The following is a 22,525-nucleotide window of genomic DNA, read 5'->3' as shown; positions in this document are numbered from 1 at the left end:
AGGTGGAAGGACAGCTATATTCACTCCGGAGCAAGAGACCATTATAGTGGGCATGGTCCTTCAAAATAATTTGATACGACTCAGAGAAATCCAGGAACGAGTCATACAAGACAACACACACTTCCAGGGAATCGACAGTGTGAGCATATCCACAATTGACCGTGTCCTCCATCGTAACAGCATACGAATGAAACAGGTATACCGAGTACCTTTTGAGCGAAACTCACAAAGGGTGAAAGAATTGCGAGCTCAGTATGTGCAAGTAAGTGTACATTCAGACACATTTACTGTAATCCAGATTGTCTACAGTACTGCCACATACTATGTGAATGACATTACTCTTCAGTACATACAATGTATGTGAATCAGAAGTGCATATACGGTAGGCCTAATTGAACTCTACAATATAACACTGTCTCTGTACGACTTACAAAATTCTACATACAGTATATTGTATTCCTACACAGACAATATTTGACTTGGAATCCTTGGAGAGACCCCATGAGTTCATCTTTGTCGATGAAGCAGGCTTCAATCTAACGAAGAGGAGAGGGAGTCAGGTGGCTGAGCGGTGAGGGAATCGGGCTAGTAATCCGAAGGTTGCCAGTTCGATTCCCGGTCATGCCAACTGACGTTGTGTCCTTGGGCAAGGCACTTCACCCTACTTGCCTCGGGGAAATGTCCCTGTACTTACTGTAAGTCGCTCTGGATAAGAGCGTCTGCTAAATGTAAATGTCAAATGTAAGGAGAGGCCGAAACATGATTGGACAGCGGGCCGTTGTTGAAGTCCCTGGTCAACGAGGTGGCAATGTCACAATCTGTGCTGCTATCAGCAACCATGGTGTTCTACATCACCATGTTACACTCGGGCCATATAACACCCAGCCTCTTCTCAGATTTCTTGACAATCTAAGAGATATTTTATTTGAGCAGCGGGTTCAAGAGCAGCAGGGTCAAGAGCTAAATGAGAATGACATTCCCACCTATGTAATAGTGTTGGACAATGTCAGTTTCCACCGAGCTGCTCTGGTAAGGGAATGGTTCAACATCAATGGTCAGTTTATGACCTTGTACCTCCCTCCATACTCGCCTTTCCTGAATGCGATTGAGGAGTTTTTCTCCTCATGGAGATGGAAAGTGTATGATAGACAACCCTACACCAGGGTAAATCTGCTGCAAGCCATGGAATTAGCCTGTGATGACATAGGTCAGGAATCATGTCAGGGCTGGATACGGCACACAAGAGGCTTCTTCCCCCGCTGCCTCAGGAGAGAAAATATTGCTTGTGATGTCGACGAGGTGCTCTGGCCTGACACAGCCCAAAGACAAGAAGAAGCACATTGATGACATGATGACTCCTTTGATTTTTGTCCCTTTTTACTTTTACTGTAGTAGCGCATACTGTAGTAGGCCTACAGTGCATTGTAGGCTGTATAATGTACAATAAACAAGTTGTATGGCCCTGAACATTGTGCTTTCCATTTGTTACAGTAACAGTACTGACTGCTCAATAGATTTTGACTGGTTATAGGTTCATATCAACAAAGAACAAGAATGAGTTGTGAGTAGTGAGATGCAGGGTACCGTACTGTATAGGGGTACAAGGAGGAGAAAGAACCAACAAAAATGAGAGCAAAGCAGAGTAGTAATTGCTGATATATTTTTAGCTACTACAGTTTTTCTGAATTGCTAAAACACTAAAACCCATTGGCTGAACAAAGTTCTCAGTTGCCTGAACTCATGTAGCTCATTGTGCAGTCTGTTGTCAATACCTTAAACCATTTCACATGGTAAAACACAATTTGCAGATCTCACATAGACTTTTCAGCAAAACTCTAAACACATTCTCATTCTCAAAACACATTCTGCACTCTAATGCACATGTCATCCATACTGGTAAACACAAATGGCAACAATCAAATACAAATAGAGAAAACATGTCATTGACAAAACACAACCACTCAAAATTGATTTCACTTGTTTCAAATGATGTGACACAACCAATATAAGCCAGTTCAGAGAGCAAACAGGTTGTTGAAGGTGGGAAAATATTTCTTGTGATGTCGACAAAGTGCTCTGGCCTGACCCAGCCCAAAGACAAGAAGAAGCACATTGATCACATGTTCATATCAACAAAGAACAAGAGTGAGTTGTGAGTAGTGAGATGCAGGGTACAGTACTGTATAGGGGTACAAGGAGGAGAAAGAACAAAAAAAAGAGAGCAAAGCAGAGTAGTAATTTCTGATACATTTTGAGCTACTATGATAGAACATGTTGTCGTTCATCAAAAGACAATGACGGATAAATATGAAATTTGTTTTGAGGTTATGTAAAAATGATCTTCTCCTTGAGAACTATATATGTTTTGAACAATGTGTTTTCAATTTTTTTGTGTATTGTTTACTGACTGCTTGATAGTGTATATCATTTTGATCACTTTGTTTATGATTTGAGAGCAGTGTTTGATTTTGAGCACAGGTAAATCTGTTTTGAGGCGAAAGCTTGATTTTGAGAACAGGTAAAACTGTTTTGAGGCGAAAGTTTCATTTTGCAAGAGGATTCAGAGGTTTTGTAAATAGTGCTTGAAGATGAGGTTTTGTGTTTACAGTTTTGAGAAAATGGGTGACTGTTTCAAGAATGTGTTTTAGCAATTGTGAAAAACTGTATACTGTAAGAGAACATGTTTTCGTTCATCAAAGACAATGATGGATAAATATGAAATTTGTTTTGAGATAAAAAATGTACTTCTCCCTGAGAACTATATGTTTTGAACAATGTGTTTTCTATTTTTTGGTGTATTGTTTACTGACTGCTTGATAGTGTATATCATTTTGATCACTTTGTTTATGATTTGAGAGCAGTGTTTGATTTTGAGCACAGGTAAATCTGTTTTGAGGCCAAAGCTTGATTTTGAGCACAGGTAAAAGTGTTTTGAGGCGAAAGTTTCATTTTGCAAGAGGATTCAGAGGTTTTGTAAATAGTGCTTGAAGATGAGGTTTTGTGTTTACAGTTTTGAGAAAATGGGTGACTGTTTCAAGAATGTGTTTTAGCAATTGTGAAAAACTGTATACTGTAAGAGAACATGTTTTCGTTCATCAAAGACAATGATGGATAAATATGAAATTTGTTTTGAGATAAAAAATGTACTTCTCCCTGAGAACTATATGTTTTGAACAATGTGTTTTCTATTTTTTGGTGTATTGTTTACTGACTGCTTGATAGTGTATATCATTTTGATCACTTTGTTTATGATTTGAGAGCAGTGTTTGATTTTGAGCACAGGTAAATCTGTTTTGAGGCCAAAGCTTGATTTTGAGCACAGGTAAAAGTGTTTTGAGGCGAAAGTTTCATTTTGCAAGAGGATACAGAGGTTTTGTAAATAGTGCTTGAAGATGTGGTTTTGTGTTTACAGTTTTGAGAAAATGGGTGACTGTTTCAAGAATGTGTTTTAGCAATTGTGAAAAACTGTAATATCACTTTCACAATAACAACTTTAACACTACAGAAACGACATAATGGACAAGATAAAAAGAGTTGAAGATTCCATCTAATCCAGAAAGTAAGAATAAAGCAGACATACCTAACCCTCCTGTCACTACCTTCCAACATATTAACCATGGAGTCATCACAAAAGTAAAAACCCAAGTCGTTTACATAACTGAAGTGGACATCTCGACCTCCGTCCCCCGAACAGCTTTCGTCAACTCGCCGTGAAATATTATCAACTGGCACAATGGAGCAGTTTTACGATTGTCTCCTCTTGAAGAACAGGATCCTGACAAAATATGAGAAAGAAAACTTACATAGCGTCAACGTAACATTCTCTATCGTCGATAATGGTGATACCATGGTAGGACCTAGAGACAGTGACTTCGTCAGACCCATGTACATACAGTTGACACACTACTATCATCTTGACGCGATATTAGCCATCTTACATCATCTTACATCGATCCAGGAGTGAAAAGTCTACATGACTATCCGGTGAGACGTGTAGCACTTACAGAGATTAACACTTTGTAATATGTCACATTCAGGCTTACATAACAACAGCAGTGTCAGATATCATCCCATCCCTGTATTTTCCACAGTATGTACTATACCAATGGAGTGAATAAAAAGTATGAATCAACCCTACATTTAACATGTTGGTGTATCTCATTTCATTGTGTATGTGTATATATCCGTATTGCTACCCCTGGGCTGTTGTTATACAACTCACAAATCTGCTACGGAAGACGCATTGAACAGTCCATTTAACACTTATCCCATTCCGGTGAGAATGTTTGTGTATATATTATGACTACATATGTCTCCTTTTTGTACAATTAACAGTTGGCTGCATTTTATATCAAATTACAGGTGTGTTGTGGGTGTGCGAATATTTTTATTCCTGAGGTGTGGTTGGTGTTTTTTGTGAGGATGGACTAGGTACTAGGCTTAGTGCCAGTTTGAATTCCGATAGTCGATTTAAAAACACCCCCCCCCCCCCGTGCTTCAAAACGAAAATGTTAATTCCTGAGCTGTGTGTGGTGTGTTTTTTGTGAGGACGGACTATTTCCCCGGATTACAGCCAGTGTAAATTCCAATAGTGGGTTTAATGAAGCCATTTCAGAGTCAACATTGTAGCACTAGAGGAGGGGTGTTCATTAACCCTTGTGCTACCTTCGGGTCATTGTGACCCACCGTTGTGTTGCGATACCTATACATACCCCTTGTGCTACCTTCGGGTGGGTCACAATGCCTTTACCTAATAACAATAAAAATAAATATTATTTTTGCATTAACCCTGCCACGCCGTGTCGGTGCGACTCTTCCTAATACAAAAACGTAGATACGTAGGGGAGGGGTATATCACATAATATCAACAGTTAAAACTAGGACGAACACTCGCGCTGCCCTCAGGTCATTGTGACCCACCGCAGTGTCTGCGTTGTCAAAGTGTGTATATCACGTTATATCACTAGTTAACACTAGGTGGAGCTGTCTCCGGGTCATTGTGACCCAGCGCAGTGTCTGCGTTGTCAATTGTGAACCCGCCGCCTGCCCCAGAAGTTTATATATCAGGTTACATTTACATTTAGTCATTTAGCAGACGCTCTTATCCAGAGCGACTTACAGTAAGTACAGGGACATTCCCCCGAGGCAAGTAGGGTGAAGTGCCTTGCCCAAGGACACAACATCAGTTGGCATGACCGGGAATCGAACTGGCAACCTTCGGATTACTAGCCCGATTCCCTCACCGCTCAGCCACCTGACTCCCTTATATCACTAGTTAACACTAGGTGGAGCTGTCCGCGGGTCGTTGTGACCCACCGCAGTGTCTGCGTTGTCAATTACGGCGGTCGAATTAGGTAGGTGTCATTGTGCTCTCTCAACTTGACGAGGTTTGATCCACGCCTCCAACCTCTCCCCTGAGTCTAATGACGCCTTTACGATTCGACAATCAGCGACCCCTCTCGGCGGTAGAATGAGTGTGACGTCTGGCGTCAGAGAAACCGCTATCGGACCCGTCTGCCAAGCGGCCGTGCGGCTGCGGCCCTCGGAATCAGATGGGCCACATTGACCTACATTAAATTGATAAGGTAGGAACGAAGGAGACAGATGAAATCGACGCCTCTCTCCGACCTCGTCTCGTCCACTTTATTTTTTTATTTTATTTTTTATTTATTTATATTTATTTTTTTGTCCAACCGCACGCGCGCCGCCTTTTACGATTCGACGATTGGCGATCCCTCTCGGCGGGAGAATTGTCCTTGCGTCAGAGAAACCGCGGCCGGACCTCTCTCACCACTTTGTTTTTTTTTTCTTTTTTTGGGTCCAACCAGAGAAACAGAGAAAACCGCGGCCGGACCTCTCTCACCACTTTATTTATTTCTTTCTTTTTTGTCCAACCAGAGAACCAGACAAAACCGCCGTCGGACCCTTATGCCAGATTGCAGGTTGGACGGCCTCGGCAACAGACGGGCCACGTGATGTCTGGCTTCAGAGAAACCACGGCCGGACCTCTCTCACCACTTTGTTTTGATTTTCTTTTTTTGGGTCCAACCAGAGAAACAGAGAAAACCGCGGCCAGACCTCTCTCACCACTTGTTTTTTTTTTTTTTTTTTTGGGTCCAACCAGAGAAACAGAGAAAACCGCGGCCGGACCTCTCTCACCACTTTATTTATTTCTTTCTTTTTTGTCCAACCAGAGAACCAGACAAAACCGCCGTCGGACCCTTATGCCAGATTGCAGGTTGGACGGCCTCGGCAAGCAGACGGGCCACGTGACGTCTGGCTTCAGAGAACTTTTTTTAGTTTTAAAAGTTTTATTCACAACAGACACAACACAAGAAAGGCGTGGGGCCTAGACCCCACTCACCCAACCGACACTGTCCGCACAAACCCCAATCCCCATAAACACCTCATAGACACCACAATAAACCATCGCCCTTCCCAAAACCCCCACACCCCCAGCCCCTTACACACACAAGTGAAATCCTTAAATAAAACAAATAATAGGAATAACAGGAAACAATAAACGCACACCAACCACCCGTAGGGGCAATACACAAAATCTGAGGCTTCACCCAGGGGCAGGGTACACAGGGACACAATCAGGACCTCACTGGGCCAAAGGCCACGCTCAGGGGCCAATCCCAGCAAAACACAAAAAACACAGACAGGGTGACCCTCCCACACAAAAACCAACACCACCCAAAAAAAACCTCGCCCCTCACAGGAGGCCAAGACCCCCCTTCCACCTCTCTCTGGCCGCGTGCATCCCCCACCTCCTCACATCCACCCCCACCCTCACCCGTAGACTATCCTCCACCCTCTTAACACACCCCTCCACCCCCCAGTCCACCCCTCTCTGCACCCACTCCTTCCTCGCCTGCCACAACACCCGTTTAAAAAGGCTGATGATCAGCCACAGGAGGAAGCGATTACGCCTCCCCCTGACCACCCCACACCCCTCTCCACCCTCACCCATGTGAGCCTAAACCCCGTGACCACCCTGCCCAGCAAAACCCCCGCCCTCGCCCACACTACCCCCGCAAAAGGACAGTCCCACATGACGTGTCTTATGGACTCGTCACCGCTACAGGTGGCCCGCGGGCACACCGAGGTCCGTGCCAGGCCGTGCCGGTGCATGATCTCCCGCACCGGCAGGCCCTTGTGAAGGCACAGCCAATTCAGGTCTTTGAGACCGTTGTCAAGACCGGGCAGTTGTACTGACGACCAGACCGCGGCGGGTATCCCCACCACGGCCGGCGCACAGACTCCCTGCACCAACTCGGCATACAGGGCCCTCTGACTCAGGCCCATTACCGGGTCCCTGGCCGCAGGGTGCAGCTTCATCCACTTGGCCGCTTGGCCAAAGTGCCACGGCAGCTGCTCCGCCCGGGGGCCCAGGTTGGACCACTCTATGAAGTGCCTCGCCTGATACGAAAAGAAAAAACGTAGGAAGTGCCCAGAAGGGTGCAGCACCGGACTGGACAACTCTCCCAAAAGAAAACAAACGAACACGCAGTCAAGTTTCAGCGGGAAGTTCGGCACGTCCCTCCCCCCCTGACTCACGGGGGCCAGCATGCGGACCCTCGACACGATCTCGTATCTCCCCCCCCAGAGGAAGCGAAACACGAGCCGCGTCAAGGGCCGCCGCATGCCGGCCGGCATGGGATACACGTAAGCCAGGAAGAGGAGAGTCGGCAACACCTCCATCTTCAGGACCAGTACTTTCCCCACGAATGTCAAAGTCCTGGCCTTCCACAGGGACAACTTCCGCTCGACCGCGTTTAGGCGCCTGGTCCAGTTGGCCGTGGCGCACTGGGCTGCCTGAAAATGCACCCCCAAGATCCGCAGGGGCCCTGCACAGTGAGCCAGCCCCCCTGGTACATCCGTCCTTCCCCTCCAGCGCCCAAAGAACTTCACTGACGACTTGGTGAGGTTGAGCACCGCACCAGAGGCCTTCGTGAAGTCTTGGAAGGTCTCCAAGGCTCAGATCAGGCTAGCGTCGCTCCCCAGCAGCAGAGTGGTGTCGTCTGCGTACTGAGTCATCTTGACCCGTAGGCCCCCGCTACCTGGTACCAGTATCCCATCAACACCGGGGTCGGCCCGAATGGCCGCCGCCAGGGGCTCCATATAAAGGATGAACAGCAGGGGTGAGAGCGGGCACCCTTGCCTAACCCCTGAGACCAAGTCAAACCTCTGTCCCAAGTGCCCATTGATAGAAACCGTGCACCCCACGGCCGAGTACAGAGTACTCAGCCACCCGATGAACACGTGCCCTATCCCTAGCCTCTCTAACACCTTAAACAAAAAACCTCTGTGGACCCTATCGAACGCCTTTGCCTGGTCGAGGCCGGCTACCATCAGAGGCAGCCCGCGGTCCCCGGCCCAGGCTATGACGTCCCGGAGCAGCTGGAGATTCCAGCGCGCGGACCGGCCCCCTACGCCACAGGTCTGGTCCTCGTGCACGACGCCCGGGAGTGCTGTGCGCAGCCGGTCCGCCAAGACCTTGGCCAACAGTTTGTAGTCCACGCACAGCATGGTCAATGGCCGCCAGTTCCCCAGGTCGGTGCCGTCCCCTCCCTTCGACAGGAGGGACAGCACCCCGTCGGCCATCGACCCTCCCAGGGTCGCCGTGCTGAGGACCTCGATGAGGACCTCGAGGACCGCCGGCCCGATCACATCCCAAAACTTGAGATAGAACTCGGCCGGCAGCCCATCGAGGCCCGGCACCTTCCGCCAGCCCATGCGCCTCAGTGCTCCCTCCAGCTCCCCAAGGGACAACGGCGCCTCCATGGCCGCCGCCACCTCTGGAGGCGCCCGCCGGGTCAACGCTCTAAGGAAGACCTCGCCATAACCCTCATCTACCTCCCTGGCACTAAACAAAACGCGGTAATAGTCGGTGGCGGCCTCCACCATACGGGCAGGCTCCGCTGCTACGTGGCCCTGGAGGTCCCTCACCCCCGGGAACACTGACCTCCTCTTCGCCGCTTTGACCGAGGCGAAGAAAGAGGCCGAGCACGTCTCATTCTCTTCCAAGAAATCCTGACACGCCCTCAAGAGGTAGGCGCGAGCACGACGCTCGTGGATGACCCTCAAACGGACCTTGAGAGCGGCACACCGCTGCAAGTCGGGGGACCCTCCCAGGTTTCCCAAGGAATGCTCCAGCTCAAGTTGGTGCTGCAGCCGTGCGATCTCCGCCCTCAAAGCCTTCGCCTGCCTCCTGCAGTGCCCCTGGATAAAGTCCCTCAGTCGGCCCTTAACAGTCTCCCACCACTCGACCACCCCCACGTAGAAGGGCTTAAGGCCCACAAGGCCCTGATAGAAGTGGGCCACGGAGTCGCAGAAATCCCGCTCCTCCAAGACCCCCAGGTTGAGGCGCCAGTACCCCCGGCCAAAGACCGGCACCCGGGCCCGCACCGTCAAGAGGACCCCATCATGGTCCGAGAAGAATACAGGGAGCACCCGGCCCGACACCGGTCCCAAAGACCGAGGCAAGAAAACGTAGTCTAAACGCTTCTGGACCCCACGGGAATTACGCCACGTGGGCCCGTCCAAATGAGGGGCAGTGCGCCTCCCCCCATCCACCAAACTATGCCCGCTAAACAAAACCCTTCACGCTGCTACACTTACCTCACCCGTGCCCCCTAACTCCACATTGAAATCCCCCCCTACCACCAACACCCTGTTTGTTGCACAGTGAGGGGCCACACACTCCACCAACTCCCCCCTCGCCACCCTCCCCTGTGGCCCATACACGCAAATCACCCGCATTTTCATTTCCCCCACACAAATATCAGCCCCCATGGCCCTCCCCTGTGATATCATAAAAGACCCCTCCACCCGAACCCCACCGCCCCCAAACAAAATCCCCACCTCTGATGAGTGCACCCCCCCCACACTCCATACAGACCCCCCCCTTCCCCACTCCCGCGTAAACCCCACCACATCACCCCTGTCCCTTAAGTGCACCTCCTGTACAAAACACACAGTGAAATTCAAACCCCCCAAAAACGAAAAAACCGCCGCCCTCTTCACCCTGTCCCTCAATCCCCGCAAATTAAAAGTACAAACAGTGAAAGACATGATACATACATAAAAGAAAAAACCCCACCAAGACCCCAACCTATCAACCATACAAATCCTCCCCCACCCCACTCCCACTCCCCTCCCCCTCCTCCGTCTCCATCCTTTCCCCCCAGGAGGCCGGCACCGGGTTTGGCTCCCCCACCCCCTCCCCGCCCTCTATAAAACCCCACCTAACTCCACCGGGGTGTCGGGCATCGAACTGGGCAGAGTCCGCCCTTGCCCCCTCTCCCCGCTTCGTCTACCCTTCCTCCCCTTCCCCCTCTTACTCCCCGCCCCCCCTGCCACACCCTGCTCACCCTCAGCGAGCGCACTCGCCTTTCGGCGGGGGTTCCTCGACCCCCCCACCTCCCCCCCATCCACTCTGTCCAGGACCAGCTGCAGCTGCCCGAGCCCTGCCGGGCCCGCCCCGCCGCCTCCAGCCCTCACCATACCATCCACCTCGCCACCCGACCCTAGCCTCGACTTCCCAGAATCTAGGGCCACCTCCGCCTGCGCCGTCAACTCCTCCAACACCCGCGTCAGCTGCCGCAACCCGTCCACGGTGACGTCTTCCTCCGGAGAGGACGCGGTGACCTCTTCGTCTGCCGCCTCCCCCCTCTCCTCCGCCGTCTCTGGAATGACCAGGGCGTCAGGGGCCCCGCCCGGGGCACTAGGGGCGACGCCTGGGGTGACAGGGGCACCAGCCTCCCTTGCTGCGGCTCCCGCATAACTCCTCTCCCGGGCAGGGCACAACCTCATTAGGTGCCCCGACGCACCACAGCGGTGGCAGGTCTTTGGCACGTGGCAGTTCCGTGCCACGTGCCCCTCCTCACCACACACACCGCAGCGGGGCCCCCCACATGTCACCTCCGTGTGCCCCACCCGGCGACACCTCCTGCAGCAAGGGGGCTGGCGAGCATAGAACAAGTAGCCCCTGTCACTCCTGATGGAAAAATAGGCCGGGGGGTGCTGTAGCCCGTCCATCCCCGCCCCGTCCTCACCCAGCAGCATCTGGAACTGGCGCCGCCCCGTCCAGTACCCCAACGAGTCCAGGACGTACCGGGCCCCTGACTTCACGTCCCCATAGCGGCTGAGAAAAGCGGCCACCGCCTGATCCGGCACATTCCCATTATAGACATGGACCGTCACAACCCTAAAATTCTGGCGGTCAAGGTCCACCACCTCATATGACCCAAGGGGCGCCACTGCCCTCTGGGCCCGCACCAAACCCAGGACGGACGCTGCAATAGCCGCCGTCATCAGGGTCACATCGAACCCCCTCTCCTGTACGTTGTCCTGTAAACACAGGACCTCCGCCGGCGTCAGTTTTAAAATGGCGATCACCACCTGCCGGGTGAACACCTCTCTCGACAGCCGCGGCACGTCCGGGTCCCTCCATGAAAACCGGAGGGAGTTCTTCATACCCGTCCTCGGCCGTGCCATCGGCCTCCCGCCACCCGAGGCGCCACCCCCGCCGCCAGCCGGCCCTCCGCCACTGCCGAGCGCTCCGCCTCCCGGCGCTCCTCTGCCCGGCGCTCCGCCTCCTCCCGGCGCTCCGCCGCCAGCCGGCACTCCTCCGCCGCCAAGCGCTCCGCCACCAGCCTGCACTCCGCCGCCGCCAAACGCTTCACCGCCAAGCGCTCCACCGCCAAGCGCTCAGCCGTCTCCCGGCGCTCCTCCACCAGGCGCTCCGCCGCCTCCCAGACCTCTGTCGCCGCCCGGACCTCCGGCCGCACTGGGGACTCCGCCTCCATCCCCGCCGCCACCAGATCTGCCAGCCTCCGGCCCCGGAGCATGGGAAACACCGTCCCCCCTGGCCTGCAGTCCGCCGGTCAGGGTCCTCCGCAGGATCCCCGCCGCGACCCCAGCCGCTCCCTCCGTGGTCGGGGCAAACCCTCCCACGGCACTCGGCCCAGCGGCCATCCCCCCTAAGCACGGTACCTCATCCTACCTGTCGGGAAGATCCTACCAGGTTTCCTGGGGAGGCAAACTGTCGGGCCCTCGCCAGCTCTCCACTGGTGTCCCACAGGGCTCCGTCCTTGGACCCCTCCTCTTCTCTCTGTACACCACCTCACTTGGACCAATCATCACCTCCCATGGCTTCTCCTACCACTGCTACGCTGACGACACGCAGCTGTACCTGTCGTTCCCCCCGACCGATCCGGGGATCTCAGCTAGGATTGAGGCCTGCCTCACAGACATCTCCGCCTGGATGACCGAGCACCACCTCCAGCTGAACCTCGCCAAAACAGAACTCCTCATCATCCCGGCTAAACCCTCCATCTCCCACGATCTCTCAATCACCCTGGGATCTGCGACGGTGACCCCTTCATCCTCTGCCAGGAACCTTGGGGTTACCATGGACGACGAGCTCTCCCTCACGGCCCACATTGCTGCGGTCTCCCGGTCGTGTAGATTCACCCTCTACAACATCCGGAAGATCAGGAGATACCTGTCTGAGCACTCCACCCAGCTGCTAGTCCAAGCACTCGTCCTCTCCAAGTTGGACTATTGCAACTCTCTGCTCGCTGGTCTCCCAGCATGTGCAACCCGCCCTCTTCAGAGGATTCAGAACGCGGCGGCCCGCCTGGTCTACAATCTACCCAGACGCTCCCATGTTACCCCGCTCCTCATCTCTCTCCACTGGCTACCTATCATGGCCCGTATCAGATTCAAGACCCTGGTATTGACCTTCCGAGCAGTGAACGGGACTGCACCCGTCTACATCAAGTCTCTCCTGCAGCCTTACACCCCCACCCGCCACCTACGGTCTTCTTCAGACAACCGCCTGGTGGTCCCACCGCTCAAGACCGCCCGGTCCCAACACAAGCTCTTCTCCTGTCTGGCCCCCCAGTGGTGGAATCAACTCCCCACCTCCATCAGAGACACTGACTGTCTCTCCACCTTCAAGAAAAGGCTCAAGACGCACTTGTTCCGGGAGTACAACGGTACTTAGGAACGGTTCGCTTGACCCGATGTTAGTTTCCTCAAGGATCACAATGACTCTTGCTTAGAGACTTGTTGCTCTTGTGGTTAGTGGTAACTGATTAAAATTTTTGGTTCTCGCTGTGATATATTGTTTTATTACTGTTGCTTGCTTTTTCCCACAGGTACACTTGCACTTATAGCTGTTCATGTTGTTTGGTTGTGACTTGTTTAACTACATGCTCTTATGGTTCTTCCCTTTGGCACTTACTTTGGTTGTTTACAATGTGTGCTTCATGTTTTGGCTACTCGCGATGTTTTTTGGCTATCTTGTTGTTATGATCAGTGACCTATGCACTTTGTAAAGCTCTCTCTTGGAAGTCGCTTTGGATAAAAGCGTCTGCTAAATGAATAAATGTAAATGTAAATGTACCGGTGCCCCATACATCGCTCGACTCCCGGTACCGCCATCCCTCCCCGCCCCAGACTCACCGCCGCAGTTCCCGTCCGCCTCCACGATGCCGACGCCAGGTCCACCGCCTCCCGTAATACCGCCAGCCGCCACTGTCGCCTCAATGGCGCTCGATGTCTCGATAAGGCCGCGATGCAGCTTTTGATCTGAGCCAAAAGGCCGAGAAGCGATGAGGAGAGCGTGAGGGTTAAGGGTTCGTGTGGGCGAGGAGATTTACATGCGCAAGTTCCACGAAACACCCTGTGTTTTCCGTCCTTCCAGAGCCCGGATAGCTCAGTCGGCAGAGCATCACACTTTTAATCTGAGGGTCCAGGGTTCAAGTCCCTGTTCGGGCGGCGTGCGTTCACACCCTGTCGGAGCGGTCCACCTTTGACTCTCTCTCATATACCTCACTTTGAGGAAGCAATGGAAGCTTTTAATCTTGAGGGTCCAGCTTTCGAGTCCCTGCGTGAGCTGTGTGTTCAAACTACACAGCGTGACTTGGTGGCACGCCTTACTTTGAGACAAAGGACGCAAAAAGCCAGCTGTCACCAAGCTTTCGGCTGAACCTAAAGTTCCCTGACCGGGAATCGAACCCGGGCCGCGGCGGTGAAAGCGCCGAATCCTAGCCACTAGACCACCAGGAAGAGGCTTGAAAGACCGTTGCGTCAGCAAAGGCTTTCTTCTTTCGTATCTCAACTGGAGAGAGAATGGGGGATCGCATGCCTTCCTCGCCAGAAAAAACCCCTCTCTCGTTCACCCTTCGATAGCTCAGTTGGTAGAGCGGAGGACTGTAGGTCAAACGCGGTTAGAAATCCTTAGGTCGCTGGTTCAAATCCGGCTCGAAGGAGGCATGTTTTGGGGTCAAATATTGCCTATCCGACAGCAAGGCTACTCTACCGGCAGGGAAACCCGCCCCCATTTTAAAAGAGGTCTCAAAACAGGTTTCCCTGACCGGGAATGGAACCCGGGCCGCGGCGGTGAGAGCGCCGAATCCTAGCCACTAGACCACCAGGGAGAGCTCTGCTTCCTCGGGCTCACTCTGCTCGCTCACTGTCTAAGATGAGGGCCAAGTTGCAAGGCTAAGCTTTCAAATGAACCTACCACCAGGGAGCGCTTGGCTTCCTCTTGCGCCAGAAAAGGCACCGCTGAGATTTGAACTCAGGATCTCCTGTTTACTAGACAGGCGCTTTGACCAACTAAGCCACGGCGCCTTGCTTGGCGCTCCACGACGGGCTCAGGCTGCTGTTTTCTCTTCGGTTAGGTGCTTTAAGGTTTTCAAACAAGAAAACACTCGTCCCTGGGTGGGCTCGAACCACCATCCTTTCGGTTAACAGCCGAACGCGCTAACCAATTGCGCCACAGAGACCCTGTCTCCACAGGACCAGGACTCGAAAAAATGGAAGGAAACGCTGGGAGACGTGGGCCAAAACTCCCCATGATGAAGAGGAGGAGGAGCGGCCATACTAATAACTCTTCCTGTGATCTGTCAACGGGAGTTTGGGAAGCAAAGACAACGACTCTGGTGGGACTCCAACCCACAACCTTTGAATGGCTTTTCTTTGCCCTGCCTAGAAGTGGTGGCATGACTCACTTTGAGGGAAAGCAATCAGAGCTTGATTTTGCCAGTTCTGTAAAAGAGTGAGCTCTCACTGCGTCCGCAAGAAAGACGTCCTTTTCCCGATGGAGGGCCACACATAATCTCCGCTGACCCCGACGTGATTTGAACACGCAACCTTCTGATCTGGAGTCAGACGCGCTACCGTTGCGCCACGAGGCCCACGTGCATGCAAGGAGGCAACATTCTGACGTGGACTCTGATGTGCAAACGCTGTGCCGCAAAGTGCGCTCAGAGTACCAACTATGGCGTGAACGCCATCAGGATTGACGTTCCAATGGACGTCGCCAAGCTTCTCCTGGGATTCAACGAGATTAGTGCCTGTGCAACACTACCTGAACGATTCCACAGAACACGTCCCCAAAAACGCAATTCTAATTGCAACCTGACTGAGATCACGCAGACTCAGTCTCGTGACCCCTGCAGCTGTTCATTGAAACCAATCTCATAACAAGTTCAAAATCTAACTCCTTCATACGATCCATATTGTCCTTACTTGAACAAATCCATTGTCAAAGGTATTTGGACGGGTGCGTGTTCACTAATGCTGACGATTGGCGAAGTACTTCCATTCTTCAACGAGCAAACCCCGCTACACTTGCCAGGGATTCGCCATACGATCCTTAAGGGTTCGTGTGGGCGAGGAGATTTACATGCGCAAGTTCCACGAAACACCCTGTGTTTTCCGTCCTTCCAGAGCCCGGATAGCTCAGTCGGCAGAGCATCAGACTTTTAATCTGAGGGTCCAGGGTTCAAGTCCCTGTTCAGGCGACGTGCGTTCAAACCCTGTCGGAGCGGTCCACCTTTGACTCTCTCTCATATACCTCACTTTGAGGAAGCAATGGAAGCTTTTAATCTTGAGGGTCCAGCTTTCGAGTCCCTGCGTGAGCTGTGTGTTCAAACTACACAGCGTGACTTGGTGGCACGCCTTACTTTGAGACAAAGGACGCAAAAAGCGGTCCAAGGCGCTGGATTAAGGCTCCAGTCTCTCCGTAGGCGTGGGTTCAAATCCCACCGCAGCCCCTTTTGTAGGGTGCTAACGCCGTCCCATTGCTTTGAAGTCAGTAAGTGGGTTTGAAAAAGTGAACTGTGGCTCGACATGTGCGATTGTATATGATTTTTTGGGACATCGTAGTTATAGTGGCAACTACAGTAGCAAATTTTTTCCTTGAAGTTGAGGGGGTTCAATCCCCAGCCAATACAGACCGTGGAGAGGCATCTCGTCTCTTGTGACGGTCGATAGCATCACGATTAGGCCACGTGTTCCAAACTCCGCAGAAGTATAAACCAGGCTTAGGGCAATTTCTTACTAGTTGGACGTCAGTAGGTGGTGTGGAAAGGTGAACCGTCCCTCGAAATGCTGTGCGATCACGGAGGCTGTTGTGGGCATCGGTGGTTTAGCGGCAAGCATAGCTGCCTTCCAAGCAGATGACCAGGGTTCGATTCCTGGCCAATGCAGAACCTTGAGAGAGATTCAAATCATCTTTATTTCGCCATGTATACAGATACTAGGAATTTGATTTGGTATTCTCCATGCAGGCTATAGCATCACAAATAGAACAACAAGACAAAAAAGAAAAACACTACAAGGACAGATAGTACCAGTATGAGCAAAATAATAAATAAGAATGGAGGTAATGTTAAATAAAGTGCCGTAAAGTTCATTTCTAAGAGCTATTTAGGAGGGCTATTGTTAGATGTGTTTTATCTTGTGACGTTCAACCCCTTCCAGGCATTAAGAATGTCACGTGAGCTCCTGGACGATCGATCAGCTTCAGGAAGAGCCCAGGGGGGTAAGACCTGACAACGTGGTAGCGTGGCCGAGCGGTCCAAGGCGCTGGATTTAGGCTCCAGTCTCTCCTGAGGCGTGGGTTCAAATCCCACCGCTGCCACTTTTGTAGGGTGCTAACGACGTCCCATTGCTTTGAAGTCAGTAAGTGGGTTTGAAAAAGTGAACTGTGGCTCGACATGTGCGATTGTATATGATTTTTTGGGGCATCGTAGTTATAGTGGCAACTACAGTGGCAACTTTTTTCCTTGAAGTTGACAGGGTTCAATCCCCAGCCAATACAGACCGTGGAGAGCTATCTCGTCTCTTGTGACGGTCGAACACATCACAATTAGGCCACGTGTTCCAAACTCCGCAGAAGTGTAAACCAGGCTTAGGGCAATTTCTTACTAGTTGGACGTCAGTAGGTGGTGTGGAAAGGTGAACCGTCCCTCGAAATGCTGTGTGATCATGGAGGCTGTTGTGGGCATTGGTGGTATAGTTGCAAGCATAGCTGCCTTCCAAGCAGTTGACCCAGGTTCGATTCCCGGCCAATGCAGAACCTTGAGAAAGATGTGTTTTATCTTGTGACTTTCAACCGCTTCCAGGCATTAAGAATGTCATGTGAGCTCCCGGACCATCGATCAGCTTCGAGAAGAGCTCGGGGGAAACAACCTCACAACTGGGTAGCGTGGCCGAGCGGTCCAAGGCGTTGGATTTAGGCTCCAGTCTCTCCGGAGGCGTGGGTTCAAATCCCACCGCTGCCACTTTTGTAGGGTGCTAACGCCGTCACATTGCTTTGAAGTCAGTAAGTGGGTTTGAAAAAGTGAACTGTGGCTCGACATGTGCGATAGTATATGATTTTTTGGGGCATCGTATTTATAGTGGCAACTACAGTGGCAACTTTTTTCCTTGAAGTTGACGGGGTTCAATCCCCAGCCAATACAGACATTGGAGAGGCATCTCGTCTCTTGTGACGGTCGATAGCATCACGATTAGGCCACGTGTTCCAAACTCCGCAGAAGTATAAACCAGGCTTAGGGCAATTTCTTACTAGTTGGACGTCAGTAGGTGGTGTGGAAAGGTGAACCGTCCCTCGAAATGCTGTGCGATCACGGAGGCTGTTGTGGGCATCGGTGGTTTAGCGGCAAGCATAGCTGCCTTCCAAGCAGATGACCAGGGTTCGATTCCTGGCCAATGCAGAACCTTGAGAGAGATTCAAATCATCTTTATTTCGCCATGTATACAGATACTAGGAATTTGATTTGGTATTCTCCATGCAGGCTATAGCATCACAAATAGAACAAGACAAAAAAGAAAAACAATACAAGGACAGATAGTACCAGTATGAGCAAAATAATAAATACGAATGGAGGTAATGTTAAATAAAGCGCCGTAAAGTTCATTTCTAAGAGCTATTTAGGAGGGCTATTGTTAGATGTGTTTTATCTTGTGACGTTCAACCGCTTCCAGGCATTAAGAATGTCACGTGAGCTCCTCGACGATCGATCAGCTTTGGGAAGAGCCCGGGGGCTAAGACCTGACAAAGTGGTAGCGTGGCGGAGCGGTCCAAGGCGCTGGATTTAGGCTCCAGTCTCTCCGGAGGCGTGGGTTCAAATCCCACCGCTGCCACTTTTGAAGGGTGCTAACGCCGTCACATTGCTTTGAAGTCAGTAAGTGGGTTTGAAAAAGTGAACTGTGGCTCGACATGTGCGATTGTATATGATTTTTTGGGGCATCGTAGTTATAGTGGCAACTACAGTGGCAACTTTTTTCCTTGAAGTTGACAGGGTTCAATCCCCAGCCAATACAGACCGTGGAGAGGTATCTCGTCTCTTGTGACGGTCGAACACATCACAATTAGGCCACGTGTTCCAAACTCAGCAGAAGTGTAAACCAGGCTTAGGGCAATTTCTTACTAGTTGGACGTCAGTAGGTGGTGTGGAAAGGTGAACCGTCCCTCGAAATGCTGTGTGATCATGGAGGCTGTTGTGGGCATTGGTGGTATAGTGGCAAGCATAGCTGCCTTCCAAGCAGTTGACCCGGGTTCGATTCCCGGCCAATGCAGAACCTTGAGAGAGATGTGTTTTATCTTGTGACTTTCAACCGCTTCCAGGCATTAAGAATGTCACGTGAGCTCCTGGACGATCGATCAGCTTCGGGAAGAGCCCGGGGGCTAAGACCTGACAACGTGGTAGCGTGGCCGAGCGGTCCAAGGCGCTGGATTTAGGCTCCGGTCTCTCCGGAGGCGTGGGTTCAAATCCCACCGCTGCCACTTTTGTAGGGTTCTAACGCCGTCACATTGCTTTGAAGTCGGTAAGTGGGTTTGAAAAAGTGAACTATAGTGGCAACTACAGTGGCAACTTTTTTCCTTGAAGTTGACGGGGTTCAATCCCCAGCCAATACAGACCGTGGAGAGGCATCTCGTCTCTTGTGACGGTCGATAGCATCACGATTAGGCCACGTGTTCCAAACTCCGCAGAAGTATAAACCAGGCTTAGGGCAATTTCTTACTAGTTGGACGTCAGTAGGTGGTGTGGAAAGGTGAACCGTCCCTCGAAATGCTGTGCGATCACAGAGGCTGTTGTGGGCATCGGCGGTTTAGCGGCAAGCATAGCTGCCATCCAAGCAGATGACCAGGGTTCGATTCCTGGCCAATGCAGAACCTTGAGAGAGATTCAAATCATCTTTATTTCGCCATGTATACAGATACTAGGAATTTGATTTGGTATTCTCCATGCAGGCTATAGCATCACAAATAGAACAACAAGACAAAAAAGAAAAACAATACAAGGACAGATAGTACCAGTGTGAGCAAAATAATAAATAAGAATGGAGGTAATGTTAAATAAAGTGCCGTAAAGTTCATTTCTAAGAGCTATTTAGGAGGGCTATTGTTAGATGTGTTTTATCTTGTGACGTTCAACCGCTTCCAGGCATTAAGAATGTCACGTGAGCTCCTGGACGATCGATCAGCTTCGGGAAGAGCCCGGGGGGGTAAGACCTGACAACGTGGTAGCGTGGCCGAGCGGTCCAAGGCGCTGGATTTAGGCTCCAGTCTCTCCTGAGGCGTGGGTTCAAATCCCACCGCTGCCACTTTTGTAGGGTGCTAACGACGTCCCATTGCTTTGAAGTCAGTAAGTGGCTTTGAAAAAGTGAACTCTGGCTCGACATGTGCGATTGTGTATGATTTTTTGGGGCATCGTGGTTATAGTGGCAACTACAGTGGCAACGTTTTTCCTTGAAGTTGACGGGGTTCAATCCCCAGCCAATACAGACCGTGGAGAGGTATCTCGTCTCTTGTGACGGCCGAACACATCACAATTAGGCCACGTGTTCCAAACTCCGCAGAAGTGTAAACCAGGCTTAGGGCGATTTCTTACTAGTTGGACGTCAGTAGGTGGTGTGGAAAGGTGAACCGTCCCTCGAAATTCTGTGCGATCATGGAGGCGGTTGTGGGCATTGGTGGTATAGTGGCAAGCATAGCTGCCTTCCAAGCAGTTGACCCGGGTTCGATTCCCGGCCAATGCAGAACCTTGAGAGAGATGTGTTTTATCTTGTGACTTTCAACCGCTTCCAGGCATTAAGAATGTCACCTGAGCTCCCGGACGAACGATCAGCATCGAGAAGAGCTCGGGGGAAACAACCTCACAACTGGGTAGCGTGGCCGAGCGGTCCAAGGCGCTGGATTTAGGCTCCAGTCTCTCAGGAGGCGTGGGTTCAAATCCCACCACTGCCACTTTTGTAGGGTGCTAACGCCGTCCCATTGCTTTGAAGTCAGTAAGTGGGTTTGAAAAAGTGAACTGTGGCTCGACATGTGCGATTGTATATGATTTTTTGGGGCATCGTAGTTATAGTGGCAACTACAGTGGCAACTTTTTTCCTTGAAGTTGACAGGGTTCAATCCCCAGCCAATACAGACCGTGGAGAGGTATCTCGTCTCTTGTGACGGTCGAACACATCACAATTAGGCCACGTGTTCCAAACTCCGCAGAAGTGTAAACCAGGCTTAGGGCAATTTCTTACTAGTTGTATGTCAGTAGGTGGTGTGGAAAGGTGAACCGTCCATTGAAATGCTGTGTGATCATGGAGGCTGTTGTGGGCATTGGTGGTATAGTGGCAAGCATAGCTGCCTTCCAAGCAGTTGACCCGGGTTCGATTCCCGGCCAATGCAGAACCTTGAGAGAGATGTGTTTTATCTTGTGACTTTCAACCGCTTCCAGGCATTAAGAATGTCACGTGAGCTCCTGGACGATCGATCAGCTTCGGGAAGAGCCCGGGGGCTAAGACCTGACAACGTGGTAGCGTGGCCGAGCGGTCCAAGGCGCTGGATTTAGGCTCCAGTCTCTCCGGAGGCGTGGGTTCAAATCCCACCGCTGCGACTTTTGTAGGGTGCTAACGCCGTCCCATTGCTTTGAAGTCAGTAAGTGGGTTTGAAAAAGTGAACTGTGGCTCGACATGTGCGATTGTATATGATTTTTTGGGGCATCGTAGTTATAGTGGCAACTACAGTGGCAACTTTTTTCCTTGAAGTTGACAGGGTTCAATCCCCAGCCAATACAGACCGTGGAGAGGCATCTCGTCTCTTATGACGGTCAATAGCATCACAATTAGGCCACGTGTTTCAAACTCCGCAGAAGTATAAACCAGGCTTAGGGCAATTTCTTACTAGTTGGACGTCAGTAGGTGGTGTGGAAAGGTGAACCGTCCCTCGAAATGCTGTGCGATCACAGAGGCTGTTGTGGGCATCGGTGGTTTAGCGGCAAGCATAGCTGCCATCCAAGCAGATGACCAGGGTTCGATTCCCGGCCAATGCAGAACCTTGAGAGAGATTTAAAATCATCTTTATTTCGCCATGTATACAGATACTAGGAATTTGATTTGGTATTCTCCATGCAGGCTATAGCATCACAAATAGAACAACAAGACAAAAAAGAAAAACAATTCAAGGACAGATAGTACCAGTGTGAGCAAAATATTAAATAAGAATGGAGGTAATGTTAAATAAAGCGCCGTAAAGTTCATTTCTAAGAGCTATTTAGGAGGGCTATTGTTAGATGTGTTTTATCTTGTGACGTTCAACCGCTTCCAGGCATTAAGAATGTCACGTGAGCTCCTGGACGATCGATCAGCTTCGGGAAGAGCCCGGGGGGGTAAGACCTGACAACGTGGTAGCGTGGCCGAGCGGTCCAAGGCGCTGGATTTAGGCTCCAGTCTCTCCTGAGGCGTGGGTTCAAATCCCACCGCTGCCACTTTTGTAGGGTGCTAACGACGTCCCATTGCTTTGAAGTCAGTAAGTGGGTTTGAAAAAGTGAACTGTGGCTCGACATGTGCGATTGTGTATGATTTTTTGGGGCATCGTGGTTATAGTGGCAACTACAGTGGCAACTTTTTTCCTTGAAGTTGACGGGGTTCAATCCCCAGCCAATACAGACCGTGGAGAGGTATCTCATCTCTTGTGACGGCCGAACACATCACAATTAGGCCACGTGTTCCAAACTCCGCAGAAGTGTAAACCAGGCTTAGGGCAATTTCTTACTAGTTGGACGTCAGTAGGTGGTGTGGAAAGGTGAACCGTCCCTCGAAATGCTGTGTGATCATGGAGGCTGTTGTGGGCATTGGTGGTATAGTGGCAAGCATAGCTGCCTTCCAAGCAGTTGACCCGGGTTCGATTCCCGGCCAATGCAGAACCTTGAGAGAG

General features: G+C 51.1%; 14 non-coding genes across 14 annotated transcripts; 11 read left to right on the top strand and 3 right to left on the bottom strand.

Moving 5' to 3' along the window:
• The first annotated feature begins 14,198 nt into the window (after window positions 1–14,198).
• On the top strand, window positions 14,199–14,288 carry trnay-gua (transfer RNA tyrosine (anticodon GUA)). The gene is given in 2 exon segments: window positions 14,199–14,235; window positions 14,253–14,288. It is a non-coding gene; the product is annotated as a tRNA-Tyr (tRNA).
• Window positions 14,289–14,578: 290 nt separating this feature from the next.
• trnat-agu (transfer RNA threonine (anticodon AGU)) lies at window positions 14,579–14,652 on the bottom strand. Its single transcript has one exon. It is a non-coding gene; the product is annotated as a tRNA-Thr (tRNA).
• Window positions 14,653–14,733: 81 nt separating this feature from the next.
• On the bottom strand, window positions 14,734–14,807 carry trnan-guu (transfer RNA asparagine (anticodon GUU)). Its single transcript has one exon. It is a non-coding gene; the product is annotated as a tRNA-Asn (tRNA).
• A 339-nt stretch (window positions 14,808–15,146) lies between these two features.
• trnaw-cca (transfer RNA tryptophan (anticodon CCA)) lies at window positions 15,147–15,218 on the bottom strand. Its single transcript has one exon. It is a non-coding gene; the product is annotated as a tRNA-Trp (tRNA).
• A 1,648-nt stretch (window positions 15,219–16,866) lies between these two features.
• Window positions 16,867–16,948, top strand: trnal-uag (transfer RNA leucine (anticodon UAG)). The gene has a single exon. It is a non-coding gene; the product is annotated as a tRNA-Leu (tRNA).
• Window positions 16,949–17,509: 561 nt separating this feature from the next.
• trnal-uag (transfer RNA leucine (anticodon UAG)) lies at window positions 17,510–17,591 on the top strand. Its single transcript has one exon. It is a non-coding gene; the product is annotated as a tRNA-Leu (tRNA).
• A 1,228-nt stretch (window positions 17,592–18,819) lies between these two features.
• trnag-ucc (transfer RNA glycine (anticodon UCC)) lies at window positions 18,820–18,891 on the top strand. Its single transcript has one exon. It is a non-coding gene; the product is annotated as a tRNA-Gly (tRNA).
• Window positions 18,892–19,017: 126 nt separating this feature from the next.
• Window positions 19,018–19,099, top strand: trnal-uag (transfer RNA leucine (anticodon UAG)). Its single transcript has one exon. It is a non-coding gene; the product is annotated as a tRNA-Leu (tRNA).
• A 739-nt stretch (window positions 19,100–19,838) lies between these two features.
• trnal-uag (transfer RNA leucine (anticodon UAG)) lies at window positions 19,839–19,920 on the top strand. Its single transcript has one exon. It is a non-coding gene; the product is annotated as a tRNA-Leu (tRNA).
• A 363-nt stretch (window positions 19,921–20,283) lies between these two features.
• trnag-ucc (transfer RNA glycine (anticodon UCC)) lies at window positions 20,284–20,355 on the top strand. The gene has a single exon. It is a non-coding gene; the product is annotated as a tRNA-Gly (tRNA).
• A 126-nt stretch (window positions 20,356–20,481) lies between these two features.
• On the top strand, window positions 20,482–20,563 carry trnal-uag (transfer RNA leucine (anticodon UAG)). The gene has a single exon. It is a non-coding gene; the product is annotated as a tRNA-Leu (tRNA).
• Window positions 20,564–20,926: 363 nt separating this feature from the next.
• On the top strand, window positions 20,927–20,998 carry trnag-ucc (transfer RNA glycine (anticodon UCC)). Its single transcript has one exon. It is a non-coding gene; the product is annotated as a tRNA-Gly (tRNA).
• Window positions 20,999–21,994: 996 nt separating this feature from the next.
• Window positions 21,995–22,076, top strand: trnal-uag (transfer RNA leucine (anticodon UAG)). Its single transcript has one exon. It is a non-coding gene; the product is annotated as a tRNA-Leu (tRNA).
• Window positions 22,077–22,439: 363 nt separating this feature from the next.
• Window positions 22,440–22,511, top strand: trnag-ucc (transfer RNA glycine (anticodon UCC)). Its single transcript has one exon. It is a non-coding gene; the product is annotated as a tRNA-Gly (tRNA).
• The last annotated feature ends 14 nt before the right edge of the window (window positions 22,512–22,525 follow it).

This window comes from Osmerus mordax, chromosome 27, assembly GCF_038355195.1.
Source record: "Osmerus mordax isolate fOsmMor3 chromosome 27, fOsmMor3.pri, whole genome shotgun sequence".
In the NCBI taxonomy this organism is placed as follows: Eukaryota; Metazoa; Chordata; class Actinopteri; order Osmeriformes; family Osmeridae; genus Osmerus; species Osmerus mordax.
The sequence above is the reverse complement of the archived record's forward strand: the minus strand, read 5'-3'. Positions and strand labels throughout refer to the sequence as shown.